At 38.3% G+C, this 12632-nt stretch overlaps 1 pseudogene; it reads left to right on the forward strand.

Annotated features, from left to right (window-relative positions):
* Positions 1-10295: 10295 nt before the first annotated feature.
* Positions 10296-10810, forward strand: LOC111157434 (annotated as a pseudogene).
* The last annotated feature ends 1822 nt before the right edge of the window (positions 10811-12632 follow it).

Genomic DNA, 12632 nt, shown 5'->3' on the forward strand with positions numbered 1-12632 from the left:
GTATAGAATTAATCCAACATTATATCCTATTTTTCTCCTCCTTTATCATACCAGTTATGCTTTTTCTTCTTACTCTTTTTTGGTGGTTCCCCTTGAGTTTACAATATATATTTACAACGAAGCCACATTATCTTTCAGATAACACTATAACATTTCACAGTTAGTACAAGTACCTAGTAACAGAGGATTCTATTCTTTTCCCTGTAACTTTTCTGTTATTTATTACACTTAAACATAAGGCGTGATCACCAAATACTTTGTTGCTATTATTATTTGAATAAATTTTTGTCCATTAGAATAATTAGGAATGATAAAAATAAAGTACATAATTTCACCTTCATTTATTCTTCATTGTGTTCTTCCTTTCTTTAGGTAGATCCAAGTTTCTTACCTGTATTTTTTTCTTTATTTCTGAAGAATTTGTTCTAACCTTTCTTGGAAACCTGATCTACTGGTTACAGTTCCCCTCAATTTTTGTTTGAGGAAATCTTTTTTTCTCCTTTATTTTTGAAAGATAATTTCACTAGATATAGAATTATAGATTGGTGGCTTTTTTTTTTTTCCTTTCATCGCTTTAAATGTTTCCCTCCATTCTCTTTTTGCTTTCATGGTTCCTGAGTTAACATGCCCAGTGTTATTCTTATCTTTGTTTTTCTATAGGTAGGATGTATTTCCCCCTTTGGCTTCTTAGAAGATTGACTTCTTTTTTACTTTCTGTAGCTTGAATATGATATGTCTTGGTATATTTTGGTACTTATCCTGCTTGGTGTTCTTTGAGCTACCTATCAGATATGTGGTTTGGTTTCTAACCTTTGGTAACTACCCTGCAGTTCTTAGTCATTTGGTTCTTTTATATTTTTTTTTTCTCTTTGCATTTCAGTTTTAGAATTTTCTATTGATATTTCTTAAAGCTCATTGATTATTTCCTCTCATGTCCACAGTTTATTGAGGGGCTCATCAAAGGCATCCTTTCTCTTTCAGTTTCTTTTTACTATTATTAATAGCATTTTCTTTTGATTCTTCCTTAGAGTTTTTACATTACCCATCTGTTTTTGTGTGTTGTACACTTTTTCCATTCTCTGCCTTAAAATATTGGTTAAAAAAATTTTTTTTAATTCCCAGTCTGGTAATTCCAGCATCTCTCTTATTTCCAAATCTGGTGCTGATCCTTGTTCTGCCTCTTACACTGTATTTTTTTTTATTATACCTTATAATGTTTTTTGGTGTGTGTTGAAAGTTCTAGATGGTAAATTAAACCAAGGAATCTTGGGCAAATAAATCTTCAGTGTGCAGCTTTATATGTATTTGGGTAAGCTGCATTTACTATTTGTTTTACCTATAGGTATCAGAAACTAAAAATTCCTATAGAATTCTGATTTTTTTCTCCCCTGTTGAATAGGAGTCCCTATTAATCTGGTAGTGGTAGTAGTGTGTGTGTGTGTGTGTGTGTGTGTGTGTGTGTAGAAGGGGAAGTGGGAAGGATTCTACAGTCTTATGATCAGGTTTTATTCTTAGTGAACCTGTACCCCTGGGTTGTGATCTTTTTAAATACTTCTGGGTTGTTTTTCCCCTTTAGATAGAACAAGAAGGCTAGAAGGGCTGCAATCGGATATTTCTCTTACCCAAGGTTAGTTAGGTTATGGTAAATGAAGCTCTCCTATTTAAAAATGAGGGTTTTTCCCATCACCTTGCAGGTTTTTATTGTGAGAACTTTAGGGTTTGCCTGTTGCATAGTAACATCATACCTACTTTATTCAATTTTCCTTAATTATTTATTTATATTTAGTTTGTATTCATGTATATGCCTGTTCAAATAGCCTTGATTTTTTAAAATTAATATGTCTGAGTTTCATCTCTTGTTAATAGTTAATGGAAAGGGTTGGGCTTCCTATAAATTAAAAAAAAAGGGGGGCTGCCTGGGTGGCTCAGTGGGTTAAGCCTCTGCCTTCAGCTCAGGTCATGGTCTCAGGGTCCTGGGATTGAGTCCCACATCAGGTGCTCTGCCAGGCAGGGAGCCTGCTTCCTCCTCTCCCTCTCTCTACTTGTGATCTCTCTCTGTCAAACAAATAAAATCTTTAAAAAAAAAAAAAAAACAAGAAAGAGAGAGAGAAAGCAAAAAACATATTTCCAGGGGCACCTGCCTGGTTCAATCACTTGAGCATGTGACTCTTGATCTTGGAGTCATAATTTCAAGCCCCACACTGTGTAAAGATTACTTAAATTACTTATGTAATTAAAAAGCATTAGAAATAAAGTGCATTTCCCTGGAACTTTGGAGATCTCGGTTTTCATCCTGAACTTGCTCATCTAACAGACAGTAGACAGTTCACATCGCTCCTCCACATACCAGCTACAAAATAAGGATATTAGAAATCTAATCTTGAGTTGTTTCACCTTCATCTGCATGGATGTTTCAGAAAAGATGAAGAAATAAGAATAAATCACCAATTTCCATTATACTTTTGGTTTCCACCACATTACAACATTGCTTACAGGAATAATTATATCTATTAACACTTAGTCCAAGCTTGTACTCAAGCAATGCAATTTTCACTACAGAGATCCACATTATACTTTCTACCTTTTGTTAAAATAAAAGAGAAGCAACAGCTCCCAAAGATCTTTTTGTGTTCTTTTATTACCCTAGCCTTTCTAAGTTCTAAAAAAAATTGAAATAAAAAAGTCCACTTGTATGCCCCAGAATTTAGGGGAGGGATAAATATAGAATTAATATAGTAGATTTATTAAAGGTGGAACATCAGATTTGCTTTTGGGGCCTGGGGGGACTAGCCACAGAAAAAATATATTCTACCTTGTTATGGCACATGCACTTTAAACTTTATTAACATTCATGCATTTGATGAAAACAAATCATATATGGAATAACCATTCTGAATTACATTCGGTATGGGAAGATTCGGAAGCAGCCTATTTTTGTTTTTCCAATTTTCCCCCTTTTCGTATTGAAGAAATTCCCAGTTCCCAGGAAAAAGCACTTGGGACTCATTCAATTTCCATAGTTAAGCAATAGCAGAAATGCCAAACTGCTGAACTTCAACTTAACTTGGAAACCATGCCCTGAACACTGAGTAGGCTAATGGTCCGCTTCACTTTTTTCCTCTACCAGATTGCCCTCTTTACCTTTCCATTCCTTCACGAAGCAACACTTCTTCTAGGTGAGCACCCCTGCAAGGGCAGGCAGGGAGAGCAGCCTCATCTATTCAGGTGACACAGTTAATCGCCTTTGACAATATTCATTTGTGGCTGAAGTGAAGCATTTCCAGCCCAGAAATGACACTTTGATATTACAGTGTTATTAACACCTAGCTCCACAAAGCAGAGATTTTGACCAAGGATGCTGAAACCCATATCTAAATAAATCATTTGACACCTGGATTAGATAACTCCTGATCAAACATTAACACAGACTTTGCGGGGCATACACAAATACAAGTCAGATGTTGCCAAGTTTAAGTAGTATGGAGTAGAAAAGGTCTGAACAACCAGGGAATGAGAATTTTAAGTGTTCAGTTCATTTTTTTGTTGTTGTTTAGTTCATTTTTAATACAAATGATCTGATAAAAACATTAATATGTTCTTGTGGCTGCCTTTATACTTGTAGGGGGTGCTTTTAAATAAAGAACTCTCATTTATCCACAGACAAATGTCTAGGGCTGTGAGATATTGACAAAGCATGGTAGGAGAGCGCAGAGCAAGGTCACTTAGCCCAGGCTGAAGGGTTGATGACATTCTTCCTAGAGGAGAGGAAGATCAAGGAATGGCCATTGGGACGAAGAAGTGAGGGTTGTACATTGTAATGGGCAGATACACAAAGAAACCATGAGAAATGGAACGAGTACAGTGTTTGGAAGAATCCAAAAAGTGAAAAATTATGGGATATAAGACAGGATTAAAAACAGGGATCAAGTCTTAGAAAGCTTGGTATGTCACACTGAGATGCTTAGATTTTATCTACTTAGGGATGAGGTTTAAATAGTTTGAAAGGGGTAGGATGATTGCTGATGAAATCCTGTATATCCTACAGCATATTGCCAAAGTCTGAGCATTGATCCTACCTCCAAAATAATGGTATTACAAGGAAGCTCGGGGATAAATAAAAATCCTCTTTAAAGATGAAGAAACTGAGACCCAGAGAGACAGGGAAATGATTTGCTCTAAGTCACACAGCAAAACAATGAAAAATGGTTGAAATTGGAATTTCTAAAATCCTAGCCTAGGATAGTTTCCATCCACATGAGCTCTTTCTTATGATCCGTTCAAATTTAATATTAATAGTACAGTCCATTCCACTTCAATGGAGCTTACTGTTGTCTAATTTGAAATGAGAGGAAACGTAATAAATTAGCTGAACACTTTGCACATATTAATTCTTCGAAAGAACCAAGAAGCCTGTGTGTTCTGTTTCACTGCTTCAGGATGTAAAAGATCTAAGGATGTAAAGAAGCCAAATTGGACATCAAGAGAGAGAAAAGCCATATTACGCTGGTAGCTAAATGGGTGATCTTAGGCAATCAGTTAGTGTCTGCCTTGGTTTTCTAATCTGTAGAGTGGAGTTAAATCTAGACCATCAACACTATGCATCTGCACAGAGGTCTTAAGGATAATAGGTGATCATGAATGTGAAACTATGCATTTAAAAGTCAGCGTTCCGTGTCAGTGTTTCTCGGTACGGTGTGTACCCTCCTGGGACTACGTAAGATGATTTTAAGTGGTAAGGGCAAAACCATGCAGGTTCCTCTACTGCTTCTCAGCTCCAAATCCACCTTCCTTTTTCTTTATTTAGTGTCCCAGCCAGAATCTATAAATATATCTCCTTTGCCAGGTGGTGCAATGTTGGACACTGTCCTTAGAGGATGCTGGTGGGATACTGGAAGGCTCAGCAGAGAAGGGTTTTTCTTCTTGGTTCCTGTTTACTTTAACTCTTGTGGCTGCCAGTTGCGTGCAGGATACCCAGTGGCCTTCACTGTCCAGCAACTGTCTTGGGTACCCCAGGTAAACAGTCTTGTATGGACAAAGTCTAGTCCACTGAGACCCCATAGGCAGGCTTCCTGTGGCTAAATTCTGCCCCGAATCATACCAACGAACTTTTTTGTACCTTCCAGAGAGCTGTTTCTGAGGGGGATCAGAATCTCAGCCTTGTAGGTCAGGGCTCTTCCCCGTGCTTGGTTCCCTCTCTGCTGATTCTCCCTCAGCCCTGAGGATGGTAGCTTCTCCTTATAGTGGCTGTGTCTTCGTTAGAATCTATTCTAAAAAACCTCTTTTGGTAGCTAACCACTGTTACTTATTAATATTTCTTTAGATTAAATTTTTCCTGTTCACATTGCTAGTGAAGTTTCTCTCTTCTGACTGGACCTTGATGCATATATAATGTATATAATATTTTATTGTATGAGGTTTATTATGAAATTGCGATTAGGTACAGATTCATTATTTCATGACAGAAAGAGAGTGTCTACTTTTAAATTTTTTAATTGGGATATATTGTGTATTATATTGTTATATGTATTTTATATTATAATATGAAATTATATGTACTATATATACTTATATACTGTTATATAAATAAGAGAGAAAATAGCTCACAGATATGGCAAAATTGTAACAGTGTTATACCAACAGTTAAAGTTAAGGAAAGCTTGAACTATTTAACAGACAAAGTATGTAAGGTTTTTAATAGTAGTTCTTGGGTTTCTAAGTCATGTCACTTATTAAAACATTCCATAGACTATAATAAGTGTTTATTTAAACACACAACTTTATTTTATCCTACCAGCAACCCTGAACAGTTCTCCTAGTGTCCATTTTATATATAAAATAAAAATGATGCTCAGAGTGGTTAGGAAAAGTACCCACGATCAGATACGTTAGTGACAGATCTGGGACTCATCCTGATTTATCTAATTTCAGTGTCACTGCATATCATGTGTAATAGCAAAATACTGAAACCAGCTGCGTGTCCCATTGCAGTGGGGTAGTAGTTAAATTGCAGTTCATCAAAATAATGAAATAATAATTAGTAAAAAATAATGAGTTATAGGGATGCCTGGGTGGCTTAGTCAGTTAAGTGTCTGCCTTCGCTCAGGTCATGATCTCAGGGTCCTGGGATGGAGCCTCAGGGTGGACTCTCTGCTTAGTGGGGGGTCTGCTCCCTCTGCCTCTGCCTACCACTTGTGTTCTCTCTCTCTCAATAAATAAATAAAATCTTAAAAAACAATGAGTTATAAATATTTACTGACTTGAATGTAGGATCATGAGACATTGTGAGTTGGGGAAAAACAACAACAACAACAACAATTTGCTGAACTGTGTGCATTGAATGGTTCTACTTTTGTAAAATATACTACTGTGTATGTATGTACCTGTGTATATATAACTGTGTTTATGAAGACGTTAGAAAAACAACGAAGGTTGCGTACCAAATTCTTGAACCTGGAATTTTAAAGTGGAAGGATGGGACTTCCTTTTACATTAACATATCTAATTTTAAATAATGAGGTTATGAGTGACCTTTTTAATATTTTCTTCCATAGATTTTGAGTGCATTTTTTGGAAGGATTTTATTTATTTATTTGTCAGAGAGAGTGAGTGCACAAGCAGGTAGAGTGGCAGGCAGAGGCAGAGAGAGAATCAGGCTCCCCCCTGAGCAAGGAGCCCGATTTGGGACTCGATCCCATGAACCCGGCACCATGACCTGAGCCAAAGGCAGCGGCTTAACCAACTGAGCCACCCGGGTGTCCCGTTAAGTGCATTTTGAAGTATATTGTGTTCTTGCAATTATGTCAGTTGTCTATTTTGCATAATTCTCCAGTAATAGGAATTTAGCAGATTCTTTCACTGGAGGCAGCAGTCATAGAGTAACGTCCGAGGAGATGATTTCTTGAGAGCCATATCAGCAGAAAGCCCCAAATGGCATGTGATTCCTCTCCATACTCTCTATGCCAAGTGTACTCTGCACTTTCACTGCCAGTCTGAATGAATGGGCTTCTCACCGTGTTGGCTAAGACCTTCTCTCGAAATATGGATATCTCCTATTAACTTCTTCCCAGCTAGATTCACATGAGTTACAGGTTCTGAACATGAAAACTGCAAAGAATGGCTTAGTGTTTGAACAGCCTTCTAGTCACCCCACTGACGAGGAGGGATTCCTGCCCTATGGTTACTGAAATGGCTGAAGCCACCCCTGGACAGATGAGATGATTAATTTTTTAGTTGCATGTACTTACAACCCAATGAAGGAAGACACCAATTCACCATGTGCCACACAAAGCCACAGAAGGGTTTACTTGGGAGCAGAGTGAGCAACCGGGGTCAGTGAGTGAGACTGTGTAAGAGCAAAACAGAGGATTGTCTTCTGTGCCATGTGGGGGGAATATCATGGTTTTGTTTGAATAATTCCAAGGGTTGGCAAAAGACTGGAACCTGATATTTAGGAACTGCACCTGGTCCTTTGATTAAGAGGATTCTTTGGCTAGGAGACCTTCATTAGGGGAGCAGAGCTGGGAGGGGAATTGTAGTTAGGCCATTCACAACCTCAGTTTCACCAGATGTCATGACAGCACATAATATTGGACTTTAATTGTAGGTCTTTCACTACACATGGCCAAGGGTTCAACTCTAATTCCCCACTAGGGGGGTTGAATTCAAAAACAGGTCACACTTGGAATGCTGAACTCTAGTATTTTCCTAAATACAGCAGCCTTATTCATTCTCTGAGTTGTGTAGCAGTGTTACTTGCTTTAAAATGAACTTGTTGACTTAAAACAATATCACATGTGTTTTAGGAAAAAGAATCACGTTTTATTTATCTCTGTTAGCTTCCATAAATTGCCCCCAACTTCACACCATAAAATTAATTTCTGTCCTTGAATTAGAACTTGGGAATTTTAAACTAGGAGATTTTTCATAAAAAAAGAAAAAGAACAACCATTTTTATGTCATCTAGCATTTTTAATAACTGACTTAAAAATGATTTTAGAACAGCACCCATAAGAACATAAACATGGGCATTATAATTAATCTACAGCTGGGCCAAGAAATAAACAACTGTATAGGGAACGGATTGTGCAAATAAGTACATTCTATTAAGAGGCCAGACAGATAGTAACATGTGGGTTTAACTACCAAGGCACTGTAGGAAAAGCATATTGCCAGTAATAACCAGAAAAAAAGTCATAAAAGTTCGAAACTACTGAAAACAACTCAGTTTAATGAACATAAATTGAGTGAAGGACCAAGGAAGTGTTTTTAAAGGACATCATGTAGGGATTTGTTAGGGGAAATGGAACTGAGTCATTCAGGTGCTAAAGGCAGACTGAGCTGCATTCTACCACCTACCAGCTGTGTAACTGATCTCTTCTTACTGGCGTAACCTCTCTGAGCCTCCATTGACTCATCTGGGAAATGGGAATAAATGAAGATCTGCATGGCAAGTGCCTGGCTTTTCTATGAAGAATGAATGAGATCTGCATGGCAAGTGTCTGGCAGAACACCAGGTATACAATAAGTGCTTAATGAATGTTACTGCCCTTCTTCATACTGTACTAGCAACGATTTGAGAACTCTTAGGGAGGAGGCAAACTATGTGTTACCCAAATGCTTCCTGAGTTATTCATGTTGATTACCTATAGCAGAACTCTATAAAGTCTGCATAGAAATTCCAGAAAATTTATTGGAATACAGTGTCTTGACCCCAGATTCTTGGATTCTGAAACAGCATATCAGTAACAGGGCCATGAATCTGCCATTAGTACTTAAAGTAATTGTTAAGTCTGCTTTTAGACACACTAGTGTTTTTATCCCAAATAAACAGATGTCTTCCAACTTTCTTCACATTATCAAGATATTTTAAAAATGAGTACTAATTATGTTCTAGTAACCAAGAAGAAGAAAAGAAACAACTGGTATTTGTATTATAGATAAATGATTCACTTTAATGACAGATATCCACAGTATGAAGTAAGTTTTATCAGTGATCTATCTGGAAGGAAAAGTTACTGAAAAAAAAAGTTACAGTGTCCTCTGAAGGGACACTGCAGGATTCCCAAAAAAACGTGTCCGTTGTTCTTCTGGGGTATCACAAGATTATTCTCTACACCTTGCCCAGATCCCACTGTTAAGCATATACCCCTTTCCTAATGGCCTCCAAGAATACTGGTTCATCAAGGGATGGACATCTGTTCAGACTTCAGTAGTCCTAGAGAATGTAAGACAAAAAACATTACTGAATTTATTTTGATTGTGTAATTCCAGTGGATATAGAAGGCCTGCCAAATTTGGAGATCAAATCAAGTCAATACCGAGGGACAAATAATCCAATTAGGAACTCGGCAGAAGACATGAACAGACATTTCTCCAAGGAAGACATAAAAATGGCCAACAAACACATGAAAAAAATGCTCAACATCAGTTGGCATTAGGTAAATACAAATCAAAACCACAGTGAGATACCACCTTACACCAGTCAGAATGGTTAAAATTAACAACTCAGGAAATGACAGATGTTGGTGAGGATGCGGAGAAAGGAGAACCCTCTCTCACAGTTGGTGGGAATGCAAACTGGTACAGCCACTCTGAAAATGGTATGGAAGTTCCTCAAAAATTTGAAAATAGAGCTACCCTATGACCTAGCAATTGCACTACTAGGTATTTACCCCAAGGATATAAATGTAGCAATCCGATGTTTACAGCAGCAATGTCCACACTATGGGACACACTATGGGAAGAGTTCAGATGTCCATTGACAGATGAAGGGATAAAGAAGATATGGTGTGTGTGTGTGTGTGTGTGTGTGTATACATATATATATATATACACACACGTGTGTGTGTGTGTAAAATGGAATATTACTCAACCATCATAAAGGAAATCCCACCATTTGCAATGAGATGGAAAGTACTAGAGGGTATCATGCTAAGTGAAATAAGTCAATCAGAGAAAGACAGTTATCTTATGATCTCATGTATATGTGGAATTTAAGAAACAAAACAGAGGATCATAGGGGAAGGGAGAGAAAAATAAAACAAGATGAAATCAGAGAGGGAGATGAACCATAAGAGACTCTTAATCACAGGAAACAAACAGGGTTGCTGGAGGGGTAAGGAGTGGAGGGATGGGGTAACTGGGTGATGGACACTAAGGAGGGCACATGATGTAATGAGCACTGGGTGTTATATAAGACTGATGAATCACTGAACTCTACCTCTGAAATTAATAATACACTCTGTGTTAGTTAATTGAATTTAAATAAAAAAATAAAAAGACTCCTTTTTACGAAGATGGCGCCGAATGCTAAGAAGGAAGCCCCTGCCCCTCCCAAAGTCGAAGCCAAAGCAAAGCCTTTGAAGGCCAAGAAAGCGGCGCTAAAAGCCATCCACAGTCACATAAAAAAGAAGATCTGCATATCACCTACTTTCAGACAACCCAAGACTCTGTGTCTCTGCAGGCAGCCCAAATACCTTCGAAAGAGTGCCCCCAGGAGAAAAGAGCTTGATCACTATGCCATCATCAAGTTCCCCCAGACCACTGAGTCAGCCATGAAGAAAACCAAAGACAACAACACACTTGTGTTCATTGTGGATGTCAAGGCCAACAAGCACCAGATCAAACAGGCTGTGAAGAAGCTCTACGACATTGAAGTGGCCAAGGTCAACACCTTGATCAGGCCTGATGGAGAGAAGGCGGCATATGTTCGACTGGCTCCTGACTATGTTGCTTTGGATGTTGCCAACAAAATTGGGATCATCTAAACTGAGTCCAGCTGGTTAAATCTAAATACAGTTTTTTTCATTATAAAAAAAAATAATAGAATAAAATAATTTTAAGAAATGAGAAAAATGAGGCACAGGACCAGCTCGATGTCGCTTAGTGTCCACCTTCTTCAAGGAAACCCAGGCTCTCATTTAATTCCCACAGTGATCCCAAGGTGTAGGAATTATTGTCCCCATTTTATAAAAGGAAACTAAGATTCAGAAAATAGCCTGCCTAAAGTCACCTAACTAGTAAGTGGCAGAAATGGAAATGGAGCTTTGTATGTATGTATAAAGACAAAGCTATGCTATGTCAAATAGATCACCTTATGTAAGAGGCAAAAGTAAGCAAAGAAACAGACAAACAAGAACTCTTCCCCCTTCTTCATGCCCACTAAAGTAAGAGTGTGGGCTTTGAGGGAGGGGAAATAAATTGGAGCCTGCCTAGAAATAAGACATACCAGCCCCAGCATCTTAGAATCTGATTCATGGCAGTAACAGCCAGCCTCCCTTTCCTTAAACATGTCTACCAGCTGTCGAATCTTGCCTTCGTGTGATCTTATTTATATGTGATCTTTTTACATGTGATATTATTTCATTCTCAAACCAGCCCTATGACACTCAGATAATTTCTCTCCCTGTCACAGGCATAGTACTTGGTACATCAAGAATTCTTAACTTATCGAGGAACAGTCCCAGCAAATACTGTGGGGCCAAAGGAGGGGAGTTATGCCAATAGACTTTGTAAAACAAAATTGGGGCCAGCTATGGTTATTTGAAATCCTGTAACTCTTAAGCAACAGTACCCCAAGGCCCCTTTTAGCCTTCAGCACAAATAAGCTTTGACTCCTGCTGCATGTGTTAAATTTATAATCATGGTTTACAAATATCTTCAGCCTGTAGCAAATCGCTGTAACTATTTCCTGTTTCTATCCCAAGGCAATATGTGATGAGTGCTTAAACACACACACACACCTCTATATATTATCTGTAAAATAATGTATATACTCTTTATCCCCAGAGCAATCTGCACTCGGTAGTGGCATGCCATGCTTTACTCCAGAGAACTAAAATTATACAATACTAAACCCTCCAAATGATCGGATAAATCTGGCAGATACAGACCAAATGGATGGGGATTATTGTATCATAAATGGCCATTAGATTGATTCCGGTAAACACAGAGTTTTAAGAGGCATATATTGGAGAAACGAATTGGACTTCTCTCATGGACTAACTCAGTGGCATGGCCAATCCAGCATAAAAATAAAACAGCCCTACCGCTGCTATTCTTGGGGCTAATGGCCCCCGTGACACCATATGAGCACACATCGGGAGGATTGCAGTGCTCCCCACATCACGCTATTGTCTCATGGGATGTGGCCCATAAAAAGACAGGCAGGGCAGCCTCCCAAATACCAAATCTCACATTGCTTTGTTGCTTAATTACATATGTATAAATGCCAAGTGGTCTATAGAACATGTGCCTCTGACTTTTAATTGGGTGTTTTCCTGTTTCATTCTTGACTGTTTGCTCTCATGTCTCTAAACTACTCTTCACTCGCTTACTGAGAAGAGAGACAGTCCCTGGCCTCCCTGGGCTTTGCTCCCCTTTTCTGCAGCTAGCGTGCAATTATGTGAACACACGGGTCACCTCAAAGGAGCTTCTGAAATGACTCCTTGACAGAAGTTGTCAGAATACAGGAAAATCCCCTTTTGCGTGGGCATCGTAAACATAAAACTTTAAGGAACACACACACACACACACACACACAGGACTGTGAAAAAAGTCAATAGATCCTTATATATTATTTTTATTAGGGACCTTGTCAGAGTAAAATAACAACTTTCTTTTTCTCTGGCACT

This window comes from Enhydra lutris, unplaced genomic scaffold (assembly GCF_002288905.1).
Source record: "Enhydra lutris kenyoni isolate GAN:26980312 unplaced genomic scaffold, ASM228890v2 scaffoldscaffold54, whole genome shotgun sequence".
NCBI classification, from domain to species: Eukaryota; Metazoa; Chordata; class Mammalia; order Carnivora; family Mustelidae; genus Enhydra; species Enhydra lutris.